Source organism: Pleurodeles waltl, chromosome 4_2, assembly GCF_031143425.1.
Source record: "Pleurodeles waltl isolate 20211129_DDA chromosome 4_2, aPleWal1.hap1.20221129, whole genome shotgun sequence".
In the NCBI taxonomy this organism is placed as follows: domain Eukaryota; kingdom Metazoa; phylum Chordata; class Amphibia; order Caudata; family Salamandridae; genus Pleurodeles; species Pleurodeles waltl.
Genome location: NC_090443.1, coordinates 472,603,443 through 472,617,911, shown reverse-complemented (window position 1 = coordinate 472,617,911; position 14,469 = coordinate 472,603,443). Strand labels below are relative to the sequence as shown.

The 14,469-nt window shown below is 44.4% G+C and overlaps 1 protein-coding gene across 2 annotated transcripts in view; it reads left to right on the top strand.

Moving 5' to 3' along the window:
* The window catches only part of P2RY11 (purinergic receptor P2Y11), a 143,545-nt gene that overhangs the window by 108,918 nt on the left and 20,158 nt on the right, over positions 1-14,469 (top strand). The window contains exon 1 of one of the 2 annotated variants that reach the window (XM_069231809.1): positions 1,966-2,192. The exons of the other annotated variant lie outside the window; for it this stretch is intronic. The gene's annotated coding sequence lies outside the window, so the exon portion shown is untranslated. Of the gene's footprint in view, positions 1-1,965; positions 2,193-14,469 lie in introns of those variants that run through there. 2 annotated transcript variants of the gene reach the window in all.

Sequence of the window (14,469 nt, the reverse complement as noted above, 5' to 3'; positions counted from 1 at the left end):
GAGGACAGCGGCTCTGTTCACCCAAGACTGCAACTTTGTTTCCAAAGGAGCAACTTTAAAACAACTGAGTTTCCCACCGGAAGCGTGAGACTTGCTACTCTGCACCCGACGCCCCCGGCTCGACTTGTGGAGAAACAACACTTCAGGGAGGACTCCCCGGCGACTACGAGACCGTGAGTAGCCAGAGTTGCCCCCCCTGAACCCCCACAGCGACGCCTGCAGAGGGAATCCCGAGGCTCCCTCTGACCGCGACTGTCTGACTCCCAGATCCCGACGCCTGGAAAAGACTCTGCACCCGCAGCCCCCAGGACCTGAAAGATCGGAACTCCAGTGCAGGAGTGACCCCCAGGAGGCCCTCTCCCTTGCCCAGGTGGTGGCTACCCAGAGGAGCCCCCCCCTTGCCTGCCTGCATCGCTGAAGAGACCCCTTGGTCTCCCATTGATTTCAACAACAAACCCGACGCGTGTTTGCACACTGCACCCGGCCGCTCCCGTGCTACTGAGGGTGTACTTTCTGTGCTAACTTGTGTCCCCCCCAGTGCCCTACAAAACCCCCCTGGTCTGCCCTCCGAAGACGCGGGTACTTACCTGCTGGCAGACTGGAACCGGGGCACCCCCTTCTCCATTGAAGCCTATGTGTTTTGGGCACCACTTTGAACTCTGCACCTGACCGGCCCTGAGCTGCTGGTGTGGTAACTTTGGGGTTGCTCTGAACCCCCAACCTTGGACCCAAACTTGAACCCCGTAGGTGGTTTACTTACCTACAAAAACTAACAAATACTTACCTCAACCAGGAACTGTTGAAAATTGCACTGTCTAGCTTTAAAATAGCTATATGTGATTTATTTGAAAAGGATATATGCTATTGTGATTATTCAAAGTTCCTAAAGTACTTACCTGCAATACCTTTCATTTGAAGTATTACATGTAAAATTTGAATCTGTGGTTCTTAAAATAAACTAAGAAAATATATTTTTCTATACAAAAACCTATTGGCCTGGAATTGTCTCTGAGTGTGTGTTCCTCATTTATTGCCTGTGAGTGTACAACAAATGCTTAACACTACTCCTTTGATAAGCCTACTGCTCGACCACACTACCACAAAATAGAGCATTAGTATTATCTCTTTTTGCCACTATCTTACCTCTAAGGGGAACCCTTGGACTCTGTGCATACTATTCCTTACTTTGAAATAGTGCATACACAGCCAACTTCCTACATCACCCATCATACATCATCCTTACTTACTTCTCATCCATCATCCCTACTTCTCTTCCATCATCCCTACTTCTCATCCATCATACATCATCCCTCCTTCTCATCCCTCATCCCTGCTTCTCATCCCTGCTATTCATCCATCATCTCTACTTCTCAGCCATCATACCTACTTCTCTTTCATCATCCCTACTTCTTATTCTTCATCCCTGCTTCTTAGGAATGGGGAGCAGGGTTGATAGATGAGGTATGAGAAGTATGGATGAGAATCAGGGATGAGAAACAGGGATGATGGAAGAGAAGAAGGGATGAGAAGCAGGGATGAGGAAAGAGAAGCAGGGATGAGGGATAAGAAGCAGGGATGGTGGAAGAGAAGTGGGGATGAGAAGCAGGGATGAAGGATGAGAAACGGGGATGATGGAAAGAAGCAGGGATGAGAAGTAGGGATGAGGAGTGAGGAGGTCCTAAAATGCATACTGTACATTCCAACCACACATCCCAAACAGAACTACATAGTGTTTCCTGCCTATGCTACCCACATAGGCAAGCAATTCGGTACCACACACAGGCGCTATGTAAGTGTTGCAGTTTTATACAAATACACAGGGTTACGGAGCTAGCAGCCACACACTGTTGGCTTTCACTGGTAGATGCTAGATTCGGTCATAGTTTAAAGAGAAAGTAATAGGAGTGGTTTCGAGGGGAGGGCTCAGATCAAAAAACATGAAAACTCCTCCTTCTCCACGAGCACACCAGAGGCTGGTGGTGCTCGAGACTAACGAGCGAGGCAGTCATTCCTAAAGGGAAAGCAAGCGGCTCCGTCAAAGGGGGAGAAGGGCGTGTGAGCCCTGGGCACCTGGGGGGCCCCAGACACAGACTGCAGCAGAACCTGCGCTGGGGCGCCCCAAAACTGCTCCCCGAATTTCAGCCTGCACTACTTCGACTCCTGGTCCTGGGCTTAACTCGCGAGTGTTTCTGGTGAGTTCTAATGCCGTTTTCGCGCTAAGAAAGTTCTGTGGGCGAAGGTCGTCTGACCTGGCAACCCAGTGTGTAACTTGCACCTCACAACCCTACTAAAAAGCGTAGTGGGTTCATGTGCTAGTAGCAGAGACCTGGGGCGAGGGACAGCCTGCGAAAGGGGCTACGAAAGTTTACATAGTGGAGCAACCAGTCCCAACTGCCACAGATAAGAACGCACCGCTCAGGTTACTGGTTAGTGCAGCAGGGACTGGGTGCCTTCAAGCGAGCGCCACTTAGTACTGAGTCCGGCCGTCTCCAGGAGGACTCGAGGACCACTAAAGTGTTTATGTGTGTCTCGAAGAGCTGTGTGTGTTCCGTAAGGGCTCACGATCTATCAACCCGTCCACCCCTAAAAGCAGCTCTCTTGGCCCAGTGGCCTCCCCCACCCCCCTCCCCCGTGCCGTGCCCAACTCACTTTTATGAATTCTATAGCTATAGGATACAACGGTCATTATTATTCCACTGAGCCCCTGATCAGGGGGTGGGTAAAGTAAATCATGGGTGACCTGCACATTTTTAACCGACAGTAAAATACAAAGTTGGCATTCACATGTTTTCAGGGGTTGGTGACTGGCAGAATGCCATGGTTTGGGCACGGGAAAGGAAGTCAAACCTCTTCCTGCAGAAAAAGCACTTTAGCTGAGGGACAAACGTTGCTGCGATTTATCATTTCCTTGCCACCCAGACCGGCCAGGAAGATTATAAGGCACTCTGCGTGCGAGGGGCTGGACTGTACTAGTGCTTGTGGTGGTCCCCTTTTGTGTACGAGGGGACTTTGCACTCACTGAGTCCTGTGTGTGAGGGAAGGTTGCCCTACTGCTGCCCTTGTAGCTGACTGTGTGAGGGAAGCTTGTGCTGCTGCCCATGCTGCAGATGTAGAGAAACATACACTGCTAGTGCACATGCTACACCTGATAGTTGTGTGTGTTGTTTCTGTAAGCATTATATTTTGTATTGTAATTGCATTTATAAAGTGCCTGCTACCCGGGGCAAGGCATTGAAGCGCTTTATGCCAGACAGCATGCTGCTCCGGAACCAAGGATTAGTGGTTATTCTAGTGTTAATGGGTATTGACGATTACCTTGCAGCACACGTATAAACTTACACTGCTGACCCTAGAACACCTCTTCTCTGAGTGAAGAAAGCTTGCCATACTGATGCCTGTGATGTATCTAATATACACTAAAGTGCAATCGCCATCGTTGCTGGCCCTGCTCTTACCTAGTGTGCGTGAGTGGAGCCTGCAGTGATGCTGCCTGTGTTTTACTTGATTTGTGTGAGGCTAGTTTGCAATAAGGTTTCGTGCGTTGTACCTGTCTGTGTGAGGAAACCTTTCCCTGCTTCAGACTGTAGTCTACTTCTGTGTTTGGGAAGCTTGCAGTGCCGCTCATTCTGCTATAGCTGTTCACTTTCTGTGAGACAAGCGTTACAGCCACCCATGATATACATATTTTTTGTGTGATGTGACTGAAGTTTGCTCTGTTGCTGCCTGTGCTGTGTGTGGGAAGTTTGTGCTGCTCCTGCCCGCAATACACATTGTGTAAGGGACGCTTGCTTTACCTCTGTGGGACCTGTGCATGTTCTCCATATGTGTGAAGCCCGCACTCTTGCTCTTGTTCTTGTTCTTAGCAATGTTTTAATGCTCACCTCAAGGTGAGGTTTGTCACCGCTTCAGCGGAAGTGCGTGGGTTGTACGGATAATGAGGAGGCTGCTGGTTCGCATGAGAGTTTATTGCAAAAAATGAGGTCACGACCATAGGACAGAATCTGCCAGTTCCAGAAATGCACACAAACTGCAAAGGACTGAAAGTTGCTTTAAGACTCCAGAACTTAGAACGACCAGCCTCCAGACTATGCAACACAAAATAAGTTACAATAAGCAAACACAATACACAATAAAACAAAAGCCAAATACCACACCATGATTCAGAACGCTTATGACACCTATGGCAGAATTCCAGCCTCCACCTCCAGGTATTTTGACACTTTTCCACCGTGAGTACGGAGTAAATCAAGCCTCAGGAGGGTGATGCTCGATTGGAATAGAAAGTAGAGAATCAGGTAGGCACTGCTAAAGTGATGCTAAGATTGTGCTGAATGTGTAGAGGTGTGCAGTGGTTCTGGGTGTCAAAAGCTGCAGAATCGTGTACAGATCAGAATGGTGTGCATCTTTTCTCACTGTTCACACTCCTCCTTGCTCCAATGACATTAACTGACCCTCTTGAGTGTCATACCTTATCAAACGATGGCCTAATCTGTCGCCAAAATTGTATATATCTTGCTAAAAATAAACCTATCTTTATTGAGCTCCGGCTGGTGGCTGCAGGCGCAGCTATCTACCAATAGGTTCTAAGCACATATGTTAGTCAGTGTTTGCGAAATGGCTTGGATTAGATCGTCGTAATTTCATCCTTTCAAATTCTGAACAGATTGGCACGTTCCAGGTTACACTTGAAAACCTGAGAGATACTGTACCGCAAGTGTCCTTCATCCCGTCCGGGCTAGCCTTTCTATTTAGGAATGCATCTTGGCCGTGGGAGCAGTGCTTTAAATGGGCCGGTACTGTCCAATACCGAGTACCGGCACTTTTTTATTTTGAGAGGCACAGTACCTGCTCTTCTCAAGAAAAAAGTAATACTTTTCATTGGAGAGTACCGGCACTTTTCAGAAACAAGCAGGTATTCTGACACAGAGTACATGCACTTCTATTTTTCCATTTCAGGCACTGCTTGGAAGGAGGTCTTTAGCATCCCTGTAGAGATCACCAGTTCTGATCTAGAACCTGTGCCCTAAGGACATCCAACAAATTTCCAGCATATGCAATTATAAACAACAAAACATGAACCATTGGTGCTCTGTCGCCGACATGCCATAAATAATAACAGACAGCGATGAAATGCTCGAAACTAGGTCATAAAGCTGCTAAAGCGATGCAGAGCCCTGCTGGTGGCAGAATGTGTGCTGTATAAATGCATTTCATATCACTTGTGGGTATTTCCTGGCGAAGTAGTTCAAAACATGCCATGCACCTGTTTGTGCTAGGTGCCCTGTGATTTGCCAGTGTAACTTGAACGATTTGCTGTGATTCTGCAGGTTTCTTTGCTGAGGTTACATCTTTATGAACCTACAGAGCTGTGTATCATTAAGAGTTCTAGAACGCTCCAGGAGTCTGAGGCAAGACAGTCTTCCCTTTGTGAGGCCGCCATGTTAGCTTTTCTTTCTGTGGTGGCAAAGGCATGCTGCCCGCAAGCGGATATTAATAGGAGCCAGATGATGGTAATCAGGTCCCGTGTGGCGACAAGGCAGCTAGGCCGAATGAATAACTTGTGAACCGGAAACCGTCTTCGGCCCAGTGGTCCTCGGATGGCGGTTACAGCTACACAAAACACGTAACTGTAATTTTGTTTATGGTTAATCGGACGGGCCTGGTTTTGCCAGGCAGAGGTATATATTTTTAAACTCCCACTTTCCTCTTTTAAAGTGTTGGCATGCATGAGTCTGGGGCTATACTTCAGGTAAGATATATTATAACAGTTCCTCTCCACAAAAGCAAAAACCATAGGTCCTACAGGGAGGTAGTCTTCTGATGCCAAGGGCCTGTTGTCAATAGAGATGTAGCAACTTGATCAGAAGCTTACCATTTGCATTTTTCTTGTCATCAGTTATAGCATTCTTTTGTGCATTGCATGTTCTATAGTTGTGTATTGTTTAGCGGGCAGTCTTGTAGTCTGTCTGTCCTTCACTCTTACATCATCCGTTGAGGAGGTTGTCCGGGAGGGGATGTGTCCCGGCGCTTCCAACACCGGGAACCGCCTCTTCCCCGTCGACTGCCAGATTGACTGCTATCGGGTTTCCACTCGATTTCGGGTGGAAATCTGACACAGTCATAATGTGGCTTGCAAAAAGACCACCAAAGTCGTAATGAGGGCCTATGTCACCAAATCACCTGCGACCAGAGTTTGTGCACCTTGGTTCCCATGAACTGAAAGTGATGCTCTGCCCTTGGGATTGGATGATAAACCAGGGAGTTATCCTCAGGAAAGGACGGTACAAAGAGCCTAGACCTCTGCAGCTGATGCCACAATCAAAGCATTGTTCTAAAGGATATGTGTGCTTCTGTCTGCTCCTTCAGTAAGTATGGACTCCGAGCATGTGATGGTGCTCAGATGCCTCAAAGGGGCAAGGGAAGGAAATGACCTCCCTGGCTTGGGTTGTTGGCCAATGCACATCATTTTATCTTTGGAATACGGGCCCCTCCCAACTTTAGGTGTAGCTGTGCTGTCATACTGCCATGCCTTGTAGCTGCAACTTGATGCTTCTCTTATGAAACATAGAAGACAACAGACACCCGAACTATGCCATCAGACAATAAACTCACCTTGGAAGCCAAAGACTCTAGTTGGGAGTGGTGATTGCTTCATCCATAGGGCCACTTTGTATGAGTTTTCTACATTTATTGTCATTTTGTTTGAAGAAACGTTAAAGCTAAAGGATTCACACTCTTTATATAGTCCTGAGGGGACTGGCAGTTAGATGGCTGAGGCACGTTGACTTTTTTTTAAAAACGGAGTCCAAAACAAATGGAAAAGGATTTTCGACCTATGAAAGCTGAATTAATTAATAATAAATCTGCATTGACTAGTAACTAAGAATTTACATGAAGTGTACTAATATAGAGAAATCAAGTTTTTTTAGAAATATGCCCACCTAGGTGGCAATCATAACGTGTACGACATTAATAAATAAATAATACTAACTGTTTAGAAATAATATGCACCTACAGAATTACATGTATTAGTGGCCCATACTAACATGTTAATTAAATGTATTTGCTTAATTTACTAGGCATAGAGTAATTGTGAAATTATAGGACTAGTCGACAAGGCCTCATTTTAAGCTTCATGGCATAAATAAATGTTCGTAAATGTTTTCTGTCACAGCAGAAAATCACACTTGTTCTTTGTTCACATAGTGATGACCAAATAGATTTGTAATGTTGCAATGTCAAGTTAGTTGATGTCTTGAACTTTCTTGTGAGAACTGTCTGCTGTAATGTGATGTACTAGCTACAGATACATTTGTATCTTTGGTGCGTGACAAGCTGAAGTTCCCAGGACATGACAATGGTTTCACTGACTGGAGTTATGATTGCATCCTAAAGTTACTTGATGAAAATTGGTGATGGGAACGGGAGAAGAGGTGCTAATCATCAATATGTGAAAGTCTGTCTAGCTATATCACAGATTTAAGAATTAATGTTTACTGGATCTACCATGAACACCTGACATTCTGACTAATGACGGCTCAAAAAATTACTTCTGTGGATTTGAGTTATCCTGGCTGTACTTGTCAGGAACAGCTCAGTTCCAGATACCCTTTCTTCCAAGCCTTTTAGCCTCATTGCGTAGTTACAGCTATTAATGAATGTTAATGCTATTAATTCTGTTTCCTTAGTTTGAGTCTTTTCTAAGTTGGTTCAGTTAACTTAGAGCCCAATCGTGGCTGAGCCAATCCCCTTCACTTCCCCTGCCAATGCTGACCAGACAGATGTTCAACTGACAAATAAGTCTCTGCTTGCAGATCCTTTAAGGAGAAGTATAATGAAATGAAATTGTCTTTGTTACAGATTTTTGTTCTTTTCTCTTAGGTACCAAACACTATTTTTAAAGACATAGCTAGATTTTTCCAAATTAACTCTTGTCTAATTTTCTTTTGCATGAAAGCCAAGCATGCTCTTTGAATCAGAGGGTTAGTTAGTGTGTCCATTTTCAAACAAATGTTATTAACCAAGGATTACTTTTATTCACCTGTCTAGATGTATGCCATTTCTATTGCTCAGTTATTGTTGGTATTAATTTGTATGGTAACTCTCGAATGTTTAATGATAAATGCTTTGGTTAGATTGAGATTTTTCCGCCGCTTTGGTGAACCGGTGTTGTTCGTATATGTTTATCATTTGGTGTTAAGATTACTTTACGTGACGTTAGCATTGTTAATCTAGGGAAACAAACTTTCTAACTTTACCAAAAGGTGTGGTTATTCATGGCCACATGGGCCATGGTGTGTAAAGTTTACTGACTCAGAGTTTCTGATAATGATTTGTTAAACCACTTTTAATTGTTGCTGGTTAGGTCTTGAGTAAAATTTGAGTCCATGGGGGAACACTCTTAGCAGAGTCAAAAGGTCCATCGAACCTCTAACGCGCCCCTTTATAAATAAATTATCAAAGATCAAATAAGGCTAGACGCGCTCACGCACCCGAGGATCACCAGCCTAATTAGATTACATGTGGTTTATACAGACATTAGGAAATTGGTTCATTGAGTTTACAAACGGACTACCTTAAGACGGGCCGAATAAAAAAAAAACGACTATAAGTGAGCTGTCTGTTATGATAAGAGTATACATGAGGACAGTGTGTTTTGTATTGGATATTTGTATAACATTGGAATTTATACCCCAAAAAATTATTTAAACTGATTCTACATTCTAGAAGTGTTTGATATAATTGATAAACGTGAATAAATGTAGTTAAAGAATAAGAATAACCAACATCCAATAATAATTGAGATATTATTGTAGATATAAAGGGTGCACTATCTATCCCTCAAAATGTAGTCCTTGTGTTGATTCGTGGGACTGTTTTAAACAACACATTTTTAATTTGATATAATTGAGTCAATTCAGAAAAACATTCAGTAATACTGAAAGAAGTACAATATGAGTACTTTTATGTTAAATGCCTTTCTGAATCAGCCCAATACATCCACCTCCTTCCTACTAAAAGTGAAAAGAGTATACAGTCCTTTCTGGTTGTACTATTTGTATATTAATATATCCTGAATATTCACACTTTCGTCTCATTTTAGAAGTTTGGGGCTAATGCATGAAGGCACGTAATAATTTGCATTACTTGAAATGGAAATAAAGAAGTGAATGTACTCCTTGTCCCAGAGTACCTCTTTGCTGATGAGTAGTGCAGGTACTCTCCCATTAAAAGCAGTGGAGCAGTTCTGATGCTATTCCTTCCAAATTAAATAAGTGCATGTGCTGGGTACCTAATAGTACCTAACCATGTAAAGCACTGATAATATGTAAAAGGTTACTACAGGAGTACTGCTTTTCATACTTTAAAATACCTATGTGAATATGCCACACTATGTTTCATTTGCAGGCAGGAGGAGAGGTAAAGTGATTTGTCTAGAACATTACATTTCTCTTGTCATTTGCCAAAGCTGAGATTATAACCTATGGCTCATGATTGTAAAGGCAGGAATTTAGCCAAAGGGATACATCTTATCCTCCAAACAGAAACCACCCCAAATAATGTACAACTCTCTATCCCCAGGTCCATTTTGAATCCCATGCCTCGCGAAAACATGAATTCACCAGGACAGACTAAAACAAGCATTGGCATAGGCAATAGGCTTTGGCTTTGGGACCTTATAAATATTTAGCCATGCAGTACATTACATTGGGAGATGGAACTTATCATAGCTGACATTTTGCAACCACTGATTACCCCATATAAGGTTCACCCAAGCATATCAAGAGTGTTCAAACCATCATAGTGCGATAAGGATGTTACTTTGGCATGAATCATAGTCACAATTGCAATAAGGAGAGATCAATAAAACATATACAATCATCATGTAAACCCAATAAAAACCTTTACCAGATATAAACTATGTGTTTGTGCATTCCTTCATACACTTGGCACTAGTCTGTAATGCTCAGAACAGCCCCTAGAGGGCACCACAATAAAAATAGAATTTGCAAGAAACATGGTCATGTAAACATATGGTTAGCCTTATGGCTGGAGAGCATAACCACATGAAAACAGAATGGCAGAATGTAATGTAGTGTAGCTATATATTTACTCCCATCTGTAAAACATACGTTCCAGCCCTGAGCGAGCTTAAGGATGGTGGGAGAGGGTATTATTTTGGGGTCCCCCCAACCTAATGTGGGGACACAGAGATGGCCCAGACAGAAAGAGTGTGTTGTGCTAAACTTTTTGGTGATGGTCCCATTGCCGTAGGACCACCACAGGTTGAGTTATGTGCAAAAATGTTTTGTAAAAGAAATGCCCCAACCAGTATGGGGTAAGTTTCCTGAGTGCAATCAATATTGTAGTATCTGCTCTCCTGCTGTGTCGGGAGAGCCGCATTGAGGATTTCTGTTTTTTCTTCGGTTTAAAATGTGTCAGTTTGTATATTTATGAACTGCCAAACTTGTACGTAAGTGGTACTCATGTAAAGCGCTCCTCCGATCGTGCTAGCACTATATGAGTCTTTTAAAAAAAAGAATGCATAAATAAAAAGAATCCCGTCTCCCAGCTTGCAGCCTTTGGGCACAGACCCCACAAAGACACGACCTTAAAGAAACAGCGGCACGCCCAAAAACTAGGAAGATGAAGAAACAACATATAGCCAACGAGCGAAAAGCGTAGAAGCAAAAGAAAAAAGTAGTGCACCACACTAAGGTATATGGCGATCATCCAATAATCCATGTAACAGGGTCAGTCTCCAAGGCGGTAACAAAATAGCCTCAAGGCAGGACAAACGTAACACATTTACCTATGAAATCAAGGGAATTTTGAACAGCAGGCCAGGTACGAATGAAAGTGATGGTCATGAGATGGGCGTGGTTAAAACCCACAGAGTAAGATTACAGTATGTCGAGAGAGCACCGCATGGGCGCTGCTAGACTCGACCTAAAAAACGAGCTGTTAAGGATACCAGAACATCACATCTTCACTTGTTTATGTACTGCAAGAAACCCACAATTTCCTTTCAAGCCGAATAGAGGGTTGGGCTTCCTCCTGGAACATTTTATTTCTGCTATCTCTGACATGCTCAATATTTTCTAGACGTAAAAAATGACTCTTTACTGGTTCAATCTTCTGTGCCTCTCAGATTTTTATCTAGAATATTTCAGATCTTTGTCCTCACCTAGCTACAAATGAAAAAGGCCATAGAGCTGAACTGAGATATAAGAACTTGATAGATTACTTTTGGCTGAGCCAGTTAAGCTGTATACATTTTGAATCTGCCAACAGTTATATATAGCATTATAGAGAGATAGCTGTCAATAATGGAATGGTTCTATGTTACCACAGACAACTTGAGCAAAGCTAGGTTTGAGACATTTATCCTGCATGTGTAGTCAATTCCATCATAATTGTGTACAGAATTTAGGAGGTAGCAGTGAATAACGGAGGCATTCCCAGTGACATTACAACACAGTGAAACTAAGGTTGTCTATGATATCACTTGGAACCCAGAGGTGGAAAACGCCTTATTATTGACTTTTACTGCCTTCGCAGTTTTATGTTGTGTAGGCGCCCCATAAGGATCCCCCATGTAAACTAATCCCATGGAATCTCTGTGCAGGGAAGAGGAGTCTAAAAAGCACAATCGCATTTTGCGTGTGTGTATGCATGTTTGTATTTGTGTGTACACGCACACATAAATGTGTGTGTGTGTATATATGAATGTGTGTGTGTGTGTGTGTGTATATATATATATATATATATACATATATATATATATATATATATATACACTGATGGCGCTAGCGCCAGTGTAGTAACAGTTAGGTAAAACAGTATCAGTCGGTCACACTTTCCATAGGAAAGAATGTTTTTTGTTTCTTTAATAAGTTTACCACTGTGATGAAACTGCACTCTGAATTCTTTATGGAAAGTTTTGCGCAGATCCGTAAAGCAGGGGAAAGAAAAAGGAAGAAGTCGCAACAGTGTGATTTTCCATTTTAATTCCCATCAGTAAACTTGCTCTCCCATACAGAAAAAATGGCTGAACGGATTTAAATCAAATTAGATTGAGATTGCAAAGCATGCTTTTTGTGATTTGGTGTAAATCCCATTAGCCATTTTAAAGAAATTAGCTGTAAAGAAGAGCTGGGGTTGGACATGTAGGGATTAACGCTCAGAAAACCTTAGATGTTTGTGAATGGTTAGTACAGCCGTAGTCCCGCTCTTCCATAAAAACAGCTGCTTGTGCTTGGCTGCAGGAGCCTTTTCTCTAGTTGACCTCAGTACTGCAGACTGTACCAGTTCTGCGGTACTGAAATGATCTGTGTTTTTTAACCTTAACATCTGAAAACAAATTGCTACCATTATAGGGCTCAGGGGCTCAGTCCCTGTGTCTCGAAAAAACATAAGGAGCACAAAAGGGGGCAGTATGAGCACAGCCTGACCCCATGGTACATATGGTGGGGATTTGAAAAGGATCCTCCCATAAATTAAATTTAAAAAAAGAAAGATTTATGGTCCTGTTGCTCCAGCCACCAGAACGGTGGCACTCAGCACAGCCCCAGTGTGGTACTGCAGTCCCTAAAAACATGTAAAAAATAGAGGGGTCTAGTCATAAATCGTAATGGGAGTTGGCCACCTGCAGTGAGGGACAGAGACTCTGTTACTCTGTAACTGAAACGAGGGGAGTGCCTTGAAGTTGAGAACAGAAGTGGAAGCAGCCGAAGTGAAGCGGCCCACAGGAGCTGCGGCCGTGAGACTCGAGAGAAGCTGCCAAGCTCTTCTAGTACCGCGGTGCCATAGTGCCGGAACCGCAGAAGTGGAGCAGCTTTTAAGGAGCACCACACAGGCAGGAGCCGTGAGCCGCGAAAGAGGCTGCCTGGCTCTTTGCAGCTTTGCAGTGCGGTAGTGCCGGTACCCCAGGAGTGAAAAGTAGCGTCTGAGGAGTGGCATACAGGAGCCGCAGTCATGAGATAAGCTGCGAGAGAAGCTGCCCGGCTCTCTGCAGTGCCACATTCAACACTTGCAGGTCAGAACTGACGGAACCGAAGGAAGCAGAAAGCAGTAACTCTTGCTGAAGAGACAGAGGCGGGGGTCTCTCGCAGGGACTCTCACAGCGTGCAGCCCGCAGCTGTGTGAGCGGATCGGGTCAGCAGCGGGCCAGCTGTGGCTTGGCACTCCTGTGCTTCCTCTGGCTTTCTTCCCCCAACCATCCAGCTGAATCGGAGACAAGCCGGAAAAATGCAACAGCGGCGGTGGGCCTGGAGGTCCAGCACAATCCGGTGTGCGTTTGGTTCTCGGTGCGCTTGGTGGACAGGCGTGGCGGTTGGCGGCTTGGAGGCCAGACAGGCTGTGGCTGCTGGGCACAGAAGAAGGAAGCCCAGTCGAAAGGTAGCCCTGAGGCGCAGCGGTGAATGCAGCCCGAAAGCACCATCCACACCCTAGCTGCTTTCTGGGTGGCCTGAAAGACTGCAACGTCTGGGGGCCGACCACTCCTTACTACAGCAAGATCCATCCACTGGTGGCCATAAAGAAGAATCAGAGTCATTGGCAGGACACTCCACAAGAGGTTGGAGGCAGGCCTGCTGCCCCACCATAGGACCCACCTGCCCACCACTGGCCACTCAAATTCTGATCACGTTTTCTGATCTTACATCTCCAAGGAGTTGGAGCAGGTGCCCTCGTCTCCATCTGGACAGTCGGACTGAGAAATTCTCTGGGCCCGCTCGGCAAAGAGTTGAGTCGCCTGGTGCCCAAAGAGGTTTTAGAAACACCGCAGGAGTTCCAATGTACTGTTGGTCTTTTTTATCACTACCTTAAATATTTTACATCTCAAAATAAGTGGATCATCAAGCATTGTATTGTGGGGCACAATGACTGCAAAAAAAAACTGAGATCCGTCCTATTGGTTTTGGGGAGATCCTGCTCTAAAACAAAATCTAATCCCTAGTGTAACAAAGTCACAAATACCTTAGGCCTAAAGTGCCACAATAAAAATGTTTCCCTATGGGACAAAGAGAAGGCCCCTCCCAATCCTTTAAAGCTTGGTTCTTCAGATCGTGAGGGTTTTCCCTCACTGGAAGAACCACTTTCCTCCTGTCCTTATTTCAAGGAACCAGGTCTTCCTCATACTCTAGCGGACCCAAACAGGAGTCGAGCCCCGTCTCACACATCTACCTTTACCCTTGAGCCTTCGGCTCTTTGCAAAGCTTCTTCGCCCTCTCCAAGTACAATCCCACCATTAAATCATGATGTAACCAGTTTGGTCTCTGTAAAGGAAGCTTCATCTCTTGAACTTGGCATTGACGCCCCTCTTCCTTGTACCAGCCTGGAAAATCTTCCTGCAGACTTCACCCTCCCTGATCTTGATTTTGAACTTATCCAAAGATATGGGTCACACCAGGAAGCAAAATCTCCCTCGCCATTGCTTCTACCCCCATCCATGGGTCTGCAACGTTT